This window comes from Podarcis raffonei, chromosome 2, assembly GCF_027172205.1.
Source record: "Podarcis raffonei isolate rPodRaf1 chromosome 2, rPodRaf1.pri, whole genome shotgun sequence".
In the NCBI taxonomy this organism is placed as follows: Eukaryota; Metazoa; Chordata; class Lepidosauria; order Squamata; family Lacertidae; genus Podarcis; species Podarcis raffonei.
In genome coordinates this window covers 76526983-76538168 of record NC_070603.1, presented here as the reverse complement: position 1 = coordinate 76538168, position 11186 = coordinate 76526983, and the positions used below count along the sequence as shown (strand labels likewise).

The 11186-nt window shown below is 46.4% G+C and overlaps 1 protein-coding gene across 1 annotated transcript in view; it reads left to right on the top strand.

Annotated features, from left to right (window-relative positions):
- Positions 1 to 2719: 2719 nt before the first annotated feature.
- The window catches only part of SFMBT1 (Scm like with four mbt domains 1), a 72186-nt gene continuing 63719 nt past the window's right edge, over positions 2720 to 11186 (top strand). Inside the window, exon 1 of the mRNA XM_053377604.1 lies at positions 2720 to 2849. The gene's annotated coding sequence lies outside the window, so the exon portion shown is untranslated. The remainder of the gene's footprint in view (positions 2850 to 11186) is intronic.

Sequence of the window (11186 nt, the reverse complement as noted above, 5' to 3'; positions counted from 1 at the left end):
AATTAAAAGTCAAGAATAGCATGAGAGTGAGAATTACGTAAGAACATTTCACTTTGAAGTAGTGAAGCTTGTTCACAGTGTACTGCTTATGGTGATTTGAAGTGCTGTTCTCCAGCTGACTGCCAATTTATAGATTTGCATTAAAAGCTTGACTGCAGTGATTATGTAAAATGCAATTGTTCCTTAATAATTTTAAATTGGAACCAGTGATCTACAAGAGTACAATGGTACTTTTCCAGTTAGGAGAGCCTCCTTTTGTGGATTTGTGATTTATTTATTTTTTGGTGGGGGTTGTGTTGTTCAGAATGCCTTAAAAGAAAACAACCCAGAAGAGACTGGAAGTTCAGTTTCAGATATTCTTGCAGCCTCAGCCTTATACACGTTTCCTAGAAAGATCCGCTGAGTTCAGAGGGGCTTTCTCTCAAGGAAGCGAGCATGGGATTGCAGCCTTAAATACTATACTCCGGGATGCTCCGTTCATTCGTTTTCCTTGCAACGCATATGAAGGGACCACCCTCTAGCGGTCCGACAAGGCATTTCCCTTCCTAAAGTTGCTCGCCTCTTCTTTTTTCTTTAGGCAGAGAATTTCATGCAGACTATAGCGCACTTTTGGCTTAGGAGGAGGCAGACTCAGAAGATGATCTAGCTCGTTCGCTGTCAGTCCTTGTAAGGAGCGCAGTCTTCGTTCCTCAGGTCGAGTTCGTCTTAAGTTCGGTCAGTGCAAAAATACGAGAAGCCCCAAGCGGAAGAAGCAGCCACCATATATACGTCTCTCTCTCTCGAAAGGATTTTACATAGGTTTTGCACGATTGAAAATTACCAATAAATCCGACACGATCGTTTCTTCAAAACACGGTAGATGCCACATCTTCACGACCCAAGTCGCGATATCTTTTAATCCTTTTAATTATTTGCAGAGCCCCCCCCCGCTTGCCCGCAGTTGCATCGCCCAGCATTTTCGTTGGAAGCAGGGGGAATTATTCCAAGGAAAGGTGCAGGCAGCTGGTCAGATCTGAGCTGTAGCGCGAGGATTTCCCTGCGCTGGGTTTTATTATTCGCCTCCGCGTTCGACATGCCTTCTTCCTGTCTGGAAATCTCGCAGTGTTTGGCGTTTCTGTATCTTTCTCGGCGCATCCCTTTCGCTTCCACCCGAGCCCGGCGACGCCGATCGCTCCTCGAGTTCCAGATGACTTTTCCGCACGCTGATCGCTTATCCCCGTATGCTGTCAACTGGTGTCTGCGACGCACCGAGCAGGCGGCGTGTACAGCATGAGCCATGAAATCCCGGCACGCCAAGGGACGCGTGCGTGTGGATGGAACGGGTTAAAGGAGGGGGAAGTGGAGTAGATACAAGCCAGAGATCTACAGTAAAAAAGCGTTTTGAGCCTATGCGAAAATCGGAGGGGGGCGGGCGGCGGCGGCGATGGTTTGCTGACTGAGGAAGGCGCGAACGCGGAGGATCCTGGAAACTAGATCTGTCCCCACCCCCTCCTCCAAAGCGAGGTTCTTGCAAGGATCCAGTTGGCTCAATCGGTATCGCTCTTTCGCCTCCTGTCGCCTTTAAGCTGCGTGAAACTCGCTCGCTTTTATTACTCTTCTCTGATTGCACCGACGCGTGGTCATGAGGTTCTCGGTGTTGCACAATCCTGCTCCTTTCTTTCCCCATTTATTCCCCCCCCCCACCGCCACAACTCCACCTCCCTCCCCGTCTTCAGATTTTAATTTCGGTTGTGTTTTAATTTATCCCGCCTTTAAATGTCTCAACAGCTGCAGCCACCCAGCCGCCTCCTTTGCCGCCATCCTCTCCTCCAGCGTGCACGCACTTGGGCCGCGCTTCCGTCCTACATCTTCGGCAGGGGGAGGGGAGCGGCGGAGCGGGGGGGGGGATGGCGTGGAGGGAGGGAGGCCAAAGGGGCGCAGGATCCCCAGCAAAAGGCAGCAGAGCCGGGATCGAGAGATCTTCACGAAAAAGCAAGGCAGGGGTTGCGATAGTGTCATGAAACCCACGGCGCCGGCCTTTCTGGGCCAAACGCACACAAAAAACGGGGAGGGGGGCGGGTGGAAGAAAGGAAGTCGCGAGTTCTCGAGAAAAAATATATATGAAAAAAATGAACTTGGCTCTCCAAGGAGAAGGCATGACTCCGCCGGTGTATTTATGGCACTTGAAAGCAGCCGGGCGCTGCAGCTCGAGTGCGAGGGAGCAGGCTCAAGTAGTTGCTAGCTCGCCAGGCCAGCGCGCTGGATGGAGAGCTAAGCTGACAGCGCCTGCCTGTCTCGCGCAAAGCCCCTCCAGCTGCCTCTCCCGCTTCATTCCAGCACACGGGAGGTTGGGGCTCTTTTTCGCTCGCTCGCTCGCTCGCCCCCGCCCCCCACTCGAGCTCGAGCCGCCGCGCAGCCTCCCCAATTGCGCGCCCAACAACTTGAGGCAGGTGCGCGCCCCGCGGGAAATCCTCGGGGACGGGGCGGCGCTGCGACGGGCGGAGGCGGGGGCTCGCGCCGCCTCTCCCGGCGCCCCGAAGTGCTGGAGGAGCAAGTTTGGTTCTGGGGCGGCGGCGGCAGCGGCTCGGCTCGGGCAGGGGGGGGTCCAGACTGAGCCCTTGCGCGGACGCCCGTCCGTCCCCAGCCGCCGGCCGGCGCCAGGGCTCGGCGCGCCCGAGCGCGAGGGGCGCGGGAGTGCGTTGCGAGCGCCCAAAAAGCCTCCGGAGCGAGGGGAGGGGAGTGGGGAGGGAGACGGCGGGCGCATGCGCCTGGGCCGATCGAGCCATATTGGATATGAGGCGGTGAGCGGAGCGCCGGCGAGCCTTGCCCGAGCCCCGGCAGCGGCGCGGGGCTGGAAAAACTCCCCGCAGGTAAGGCGGGCGCGGGATGCGGGGCCTCGCGGGTCGGGGGGCGCCTGCCGCAGCTGCCGGGCGCGTTTTGCTGCCTGCGCGGCCGCCGGAAAGGCTTTTTTCCGGCTCCTGAAGTTTGATGCGGGAGACGGCGAGGGAGGGCGGTAGCAGCAGCAGCAGCCAGGCGAGCGGGAGGGGGAGCGAGCGAGTGGCGAGCGCTTCGCTCGGATGTGCAGCCGGGAGACGCCGCCGCCGCCGCCGCAGCAGCAGTACGAGCGTCAACTCCGCGCGCGCTTCTCGCGCTCCGCGCAAGTTCCCGCGACGCGGGAGAAAGGCGCTCTGCGCCCGCGCACCTCCGGGCCCGAAAGGGGGCGCCTGCCCGCCTGCCGTTTCCCTTCGCGTTTGTTTTCCTGCTGTACTTGTAAAAAGTTCCTAGGCGCAGAGCACTGGAAGGTGCTCCTTCTCTCTCTTTTTTTGAGGGGGGGGGGTTGCCCGTTATTGTGTGCCCAAGGAAAGCCAAGCCTCTCCTTCCCTCGCCTTGGTTTCTGGAATCTCTGGCTGGGCGACTGAACGTTGTGGATGCACTTTATTTTTCTAACTTGGGTGGGTTAGAGGAAAAGTCATTTCAAGGGAACTTCGGAACTTTTGAGGCCATGTGTTTTGTCTTTGCCGAAGTGGCGTTTGACATGGTGATGGTGGTGATGATAAAAGCATTATTGTGATTATTAATCTTCTCTAAAATGGCTTCATTTGGAAAAGATGAGGCCTTCTTAAACAATTGGGCTGTGGTTCTCCCCCCTCCCCTTAGCGGCGAAGTGATCTTTCAACCCAAGCGCAGGGGAACTCCGTCGGGAGCGCACACTTTCTCCGAAGACCGCTACGCGGTTTGCTACCCATCTGCGATGTTGATGGCAGTTGCGAGCTCCTCGCATCAACCTGGCCCCATAAATCGCGACTTTTTTTTGTGGGTGGGGGAGGAAGGTGGGTCGGATCGGCAGCTGGTGTCCGCCGTTGTTTTGATTGCGCGTGATTACAGTGCCACCAAATTACACTCCGCGGAGCCCCTTTGCCGGTGCTACTGATGCCTCCTCCTGTGGGACTCTACTTTCAGTTGAAAAACAACTCTACTCCTGTACCCTTTGCTTTCTTAGTTTCCATTCTCTGCTCTTCTGCCCTCCCTTTCTTAAGACTCAAGAACGCAGGGGCTTCATTGCCCTGTAGCTGAGGATGCACCTGAACCCATAAATCCTAAATGAGGGATGCACACTACAGTTGGCTGCAGTGGAAAGGAGAAGGAGGCCTTAACAAATTTGAGCCAAGTTGGGGAAATGCTCTTACAGTCAAAGAGGGGCTTGTGCAGGAAGGACAGTTTGGGAATTGACTCCATTTAGATGCATTTCTGTGCATGAAACTGTGGAATCATCTTACCTAATGAAAAAGAAAGAGGAGTCCAGAACTTAGACTTTTACAATTTCTCTCTTGCAGGGACAGGCAGTTAATCCGCTCTTAAAAAGCAGCTCTATTACTAGGCCTCTCCTAGGCCAGAGTGATGTCTATTTAATGGTCTCACGTGGGTTTCGTGGAATGATTATATCTGCTTTGGAGAGAAATTTGCTGTCATAAAAAGTGTGTAAGAGTCTGTAACATTTAGGATTCATAGCTATGCCTCTACCTTTATAAAGTAAAACTCTGATATAAAACTCTTTACTGATAAGACTTTGGCGCTGGGTTGGTCCTGTTTCTTCTGCCTCTTTCTCTGGGCTTACTACTGCTGGGAGGGAGGTTACCGTGGCAAACATTTCAATAAAATAGAATGTAAGGTGCACAACTTTAACATTCATGTAAGAACTGATACGTTCTGTCCACTGACTTACAGTAATAGCTGTTACTGTTATGCATCAGGCTATGCTATTTGTACTGCACATGCTGGTGAGAACAACACTAAGCTTTTTAAAAAATACAGTATATCTTAGTTCAACACAGTACCTCTCATAGATGGAAGCTTTTAAAAATCCCATTTTCCTGTAACAAAAATACACATTTAATATTTGAGCAACATGCAGTTACAGAATATGGACATCACCTAAGTTGGTTTAGGCTTGGCATCTTAGAGTAATGTCACATGTTACTGACAGCACACCAAATGTGTAGTGTGGTGTAGTGGTTAGTGTCTGACTGGATGTGGCAAACCAGGGTTCTAATCCCCATTCAGCAATGAAGCTCACTGGGGTGACTTTGGGCCAGTCACTGTCTCTGTCTAACCTACCTGACAGGGCTGTTGTGAGGATAAAATGAGAAGGGGAGGTCATGTACAGCACATTGAGCTCTTTGGAGGAATAGGTGGTATAGAAATGTAACCAGTAAATCAACTTTGTTTCACTAAACACAGATGTACACTGGCCACAAAAAGCAGGGCACTCAGTTCCCTGTTATATTCACACAGTGCAGTAGACACCTGTAGCTTTTCGTTAACATTAATTTGTGATACACACGAAGAGACTGTAAAACTTCAAACCACATTACAGTTCATGGAAATTGTCCAAATGTCTTTAAAGGGAATTTGTCTCTGGATACTGTGTTTAGTCTGGGGCTTAACAAGAAAAGTTTAGATTGGTTCTTGAACTCTTTGGGCAGCAATGAGTCATCCATGAGTAGTTTATATTTTCAGGATTGACTATAGTAGAGGCAGTAACCAGACTAGGATTCCTGCAAAACTGTTGTCTTATACCATGATTGTTCAATCAAGTCAGGTGTAGCGCTCTGTGCAGGCCCCATTCCTAAATGCATCTGTATACATCATGGGATCATACATAAAAGTCATTCCACATGTGCGGTACAGCTCTTCCTGGATTGTGTCATTTCAGACTGGAAGTGTAGGAATTGCATGTTTCCTCTTGTGTTTTTCCCCCAAAGCCAAAACAAAACATTTTAATGTTGAGAATGACTTTAAACTTTGCCTTTCCACAGCAAGTCCAGGAATGTGTTTTATTTTGGTTGTGGGTATGTTGTGCTCTTCCCTCTCCCATTTGGTGAAAAGACTTGTAGCACAGGAAGGGCTGGATTAAATATTATCCCTGCAGAATAGTGTTATTCCTGTATGCTCATGTCTCAATTAGGACCCATGGACAGCAGAGGCATATGAGGCAGTTAAGAAGTGAGGTGACAGGATTGTTGAAATCTTAACTTGAATGCTAGAAAGCTGTCAACTCCTTCACCTACAGGAAGGGCTGCACTATCTGTAATCTGTGCACATTTGGGTTGTCACTTAAAAGGTAAAGGTACCACTGACCGTTTGGTCCAGTCATGGACGACTCTGGGGTTGCGGCGCTCATCTCACTCTATAGGCCGAGGGAGCTGGCGTTTGTTCTCAGACAGCTTCTGGGTCATGTGGCCAGCATGACTAAGCCACTTCTGGCGAACCAGAGCAGCGCACGGAAATGCCATTTACCTTCCCGCTGGAGTGGTACCTATTTATCTACTTGCACTTTGATGTGCTTTTGAACTGCTAGGTGGGCAGGAGCTGGGACCGAGCAACGGTTCGATTCGAACCGCCGACCTTCCGATCAGCAAGCCCAAGGCTCTGTGGTTTAGGCCACAGCACCACCCACATCCTGGGTTGTATCTAACTGGGGTGAAAATATGCCTTCAGATAGGGAACAGATTTAACTATTGCACCTATGCCAAGTATGTGTGAATTTTATGAAGAGAGTTTAGAATAAAAATAAGAGTTCAGACTCAGTTTCTCCTATTTATGGAATTAATCTACTTTCAGGGTAGTGTTCAAGCTTTACCTTGAGACTTCTTGTAATTCAGATTGAACAATAGGCATATAATCTTATTTCTCAGTACTTCTGTGATCTGGTTCACAGACATCACATTAAGCCACAGTTAAAATAAGCTATGGTTTATGGTGAATGAGCAGTAGTTTGTTTGGGGAAAAACAAACTATGAGTCTGGGTTTTAAAGCAAGCCAAACCATGGCTTGTGTCCTGGCACGGATGGGAGAGGAGTGAAGAGCCTGTGATTTCAGCAATGCTGTTTCACATTATGTGTGAACCAGGCCTTAGAGAACAGCAGAGGGATGCTGTTCAGTGGATATAAAGCAGCTTCTGCTTCAGCCTGAAGTGAAGCACAGAAGGCAGTTCATTTCAATTTCAGGCTTTCCTGATGGATTAATTAGTATACTAAAAGGTGAAAAGGAATTGAATTTATTCTCATTGATTCTGTGTATTTGTGTGTTGGGTGACACTATGTTTATGTGACAGAACAACTTCAGGAGTGGGAATGACTCTGAAGCTTACACTGGATTTCTCTACAGGGCAAACCTTGCTTAAAAATGAGATGAGCTGGGTAAACAAGGGCACCTAACTTAGTAACTGATCCATAATACTTCCTTTCAAATTGCAGTGTGGAATTATCTTCTTTTTTATTATTATTAATCCTTAGCAAAAATTGTTTGAATAGTTCTACTACATGTGGAAGACATGCTGAAGAGAGGATGTAGAACGTATTTTTACAAGAAAATGAAAATTAATCTATTTTCCATAGGAAGGTACCAGTTTTATTCAGTATTTGGGGGGGGGACAAGTTTTTTTAATCAAAAGGTAGAACCTTACCAAGTTTTGAACGGGAAAGCTTTATGCCAGATATAGGCCCAGTTCACATGGCTTAGTGCGAATGAGCAAACACGCAGGTCCTCATAGAGGAGATTGCAGCCACTTTGTAGTGCTGCACTGCACTAAGCAATGCTTAAACTTAGTGTGTTGTCTGCTGCGCTCCAGGCAAACCATAGCCAAGGTTTGCAGCTTGTGGTTTGTCTGGAGCTGTGGATGACACACTAGGCCACTAGGGCAAAACTGTGGCTCAGTGCAGCTGTGAAACAATCAGGGAGAGGAAGAAAGCAGCCATAATCTCTCCTGGAGACCGCACATTTGCTTATTTGTACTACGTCATGTTTTAGCTTCAGGAATGATGACATGGAAAGAGTTTAGTTTTATTCTGAAATTGATTTCTCCATTGGTTTAAAAATAAACATGTGCTAAACTGTTGCCATTGTTAATTCCTTGCATTTTCATAGCTTGTTCAGTTTGAAATTGCAGCTCTTTAGACTATCATAATACTTGTCTGCATCAGAAAAAGTAGTGCTGTTGCTGGCTATTATTCAGCAGCTTCATGGCAGATCTGGGAATAAAAACGAAACTCTTTATTTTAATCCTCAAATAAGACTTTTAAAATGAATTGAGCTAAACAGATCTATTTCTTTCAGGTGGCTTGAGAGGCGCACAGTGATGATTATTTATTACAAATATCTACTATGATAATCCACTGTAATGAATAATTTGCATTGCCTCAGAGTAGAACTCCAGCTCATGAAGGACAAAGAAAAATAAAATTCAGGAAACTGTACTTTCATTGTATGTACTTGAATGCTAGGAAGCTCCCGTATGCTATGACCTTGCTACAGAATGGACATAAAAGATAGAAATCTTCATGATTATTCAGTCTTCTAGTCAATATAAAAATGCTGTTATTCCAATCCTTGGGTATTGACAGTGCATTTACCAGTACTTCCATGGGAGAAAGTTGAAGCTGCTTCATGTGTTTTTTCCCCTGTCAGAGGAGAAAGGGGATGTATTGTGATAGCATAAAAGTCTGCAGGGTCCTTGAATAATGTTTACTACAGCATGTACCGACTCCCTGGGGTCTTTCAGGCAATTACACTAGCGCAAAGTCCCTTGTCTGAATGTAACTGTTTCTTTGCCCAAGCTCTCTTCGTTTTTTCACTTTGCCTCGAGGGAGTTTTTCCCCCTTTACAATGGGAACCTCACTTGTGCAAGAACAGGTCAAAAGGCATTCAGTGAAGATAGCCGTACATAATCTTATGTATACCGACTTGTTGAATAGTGTGCAGCTTCATCATTAAAGCAGTTATCATTGGCTTAAGGGTGTCTTTTTCTAACTTGAGAGAGAACTGAAGGTTTTTAGCAGCTCTGCCATTTCTTTCAGAAATATGTTTCTACTTCAGTATTCTGTACCTAAAGTTTTGACAAAGATCAATGGCTAGAAGAACACACGGTAGCTTCTGTAATATGTGCATTCCAGACTTCTGACTCGCAGTGTAGGAGCAAGCTGATCTTTCTTTATGGATGATAAATTGTAGGGGGAAGTTTAGTGTTGTCTTCCATGAAATTAAATTATGTGAACAATTAAAGAGAATATTTTGTGCCAGCCCTAAAAGCATAGGAGGTGTTCAGGTATTGTGCAGATGAGAAATGATGGCTCAGGTTGCCCAATAAATGAAAGCAAGTGTCTGATAAGAACCAGCATTGTCCATTAGATGGCTTTTTAAACTTGGACCTGGCTGTACACATTTAGATCTCTGCAAGATGTGCTTATGTAGTGAATGGGAAGAATAATAAAATCATAGAATTGTTGACTTGGAAGGGGTCCCAAAAGTCATCTTGTCCAACCCCCTGCAATGCAGGAATCTTTTGCCCAAAATGGGGCTCAAACGCACAACGACCCCGAGATTAAGCGTTTTATGCTCTACCTGCGGAGCTATGGGCATGCTAGGTGAGTTTGAACCAGTCACCCATCTTTCAGCCTCAATTTGTTAAGCATAAAAAAGCTCATATATTTTTGTTGTAAGAATGAAAAATAGTAGCTACAACTCTGTACTTCTAGGAGAAAAGTAGTGCTGTAGGACCTTAATTAGATAGGTCCAGGAATGGGATGCAGGGCTTAGTCAGAATTAAACTTGGCTCAAATTAAGAGGGGATTTGTACTTTATAAGTACATAACTTGTTATTTTTCAAAGTCAGAAGAGACATATAAACCATGCACACACACAGAATGTTAAGAGAGAATATGATTTTAATACAGTACTAGGGTTCCTTTTCCTCTGTTAACTAAACTGTTCAATAGAATTGGAAATAGTCAATGCAAGTAATCCCTGCTGGGCGATTGGCACTTCATTCTGATTAGACTGTTAAACTATAGTTCTGCACCCACTTATTTTTGTAGAAATCTCTCATTTCAGTGGATTTGTAGGCCTACTACTGGGTACTGTATTAAATCTGCTACACACTGCTTCTTAATTTCTGTTAGTTTCAATGGAGCTTACACCCCCCCCCATTGAACTGAATGGAGGCTGAACGGCTGCAGTATCTGGTGGATTGATTCCTTGATTGTTAATGGTTGGCACTAGAGTCCTGAATTAATCTTGGCAGTTTATTGTGGTGAAATGGATCATTGCTATTCCTTTGCATTCTGGGCCACCCTTGATAAGATCTTGCTGGTTTAGAAGATTAATAGTTTGTCCTTGTTCACTTAATCTGTTTTCATTTATTTGCTGTTTATTCTTTAGGACACTCCTTTTCCTTTATGGAGCTGAATAAACCATTTTTCATTAGCGAAATCGGTTATAAGGAATTCCCATTATAGCAAATAGCTGAAACTGATAGTATCTCAAAATGATGTGGCTATTAAAAATGCTTTGATATTTTCTTTGTGTTTTGGTGATGAAAGATAGAGGAGATGAATTCTTGATGATCTAATGAAACACTATATGTAGTGCTGGGCAAGCCTTAACGAGTATTTTGGTAAATTTGAAGTGATGCTGCTCAGATCCTTCCAGGATGGATTTTTCAGGATCCAGAAAATTTATAGCAAATAAATACAGCTGTTTCTGAATAGTTGAACTTAGCTTTTTTTGATAATCCTTTGCTTCGTCTCCCTGTGTGTATCCCCAAGGCAGATAATGGGGTTGTCTGATCTGGGTACGTGCAGTGAATTGAGCACTCAGGGCCCAAACTACATGTTAATGTTAGCCTAGTTCCCCCCAGATGCTTTGGGCTCAAGTTCCTCTCAGTTCCCTTTTGTGTGCTTCATACTGGGAATGTTTTTTTCTGGCAGAAGTCAGCAATTGCAGGTACAGTGGTACCTCAGGTTAAGTATTTAATTCGTTCCAGAGGTCCATACTTAACCTGAAACTGTTCTTAATCTGAAGCACCACTTTACCTAATGGGGCCTCCTGCTGCTGCTGCACTGCTGAAGCACGATTTCTGTTCTCTTCCTGAAGCAAAGTTCTTAACCTGAAGCACTATTTCTGGGTTAGCAGAGTCTGTAACCTGAAGCGTATGTAACCTGAAGCGTATGTAACCTGAAGCATATGTAACCCGAGGCACCACTGTAGTGGTATGGTTTGTATTGGGTCCCCAGAAATCTCTGCGTAGTCACAGTTGGACCCGCGATAGTAGCAAAAGGCACCCGGCACCTGGCTAGTTTTGAACACTGGCTATAGCAGCTTTGTGGGGGAAGTGATCTTCAGTGGAGAAAAGGGCATGGGAAGGGCCATAG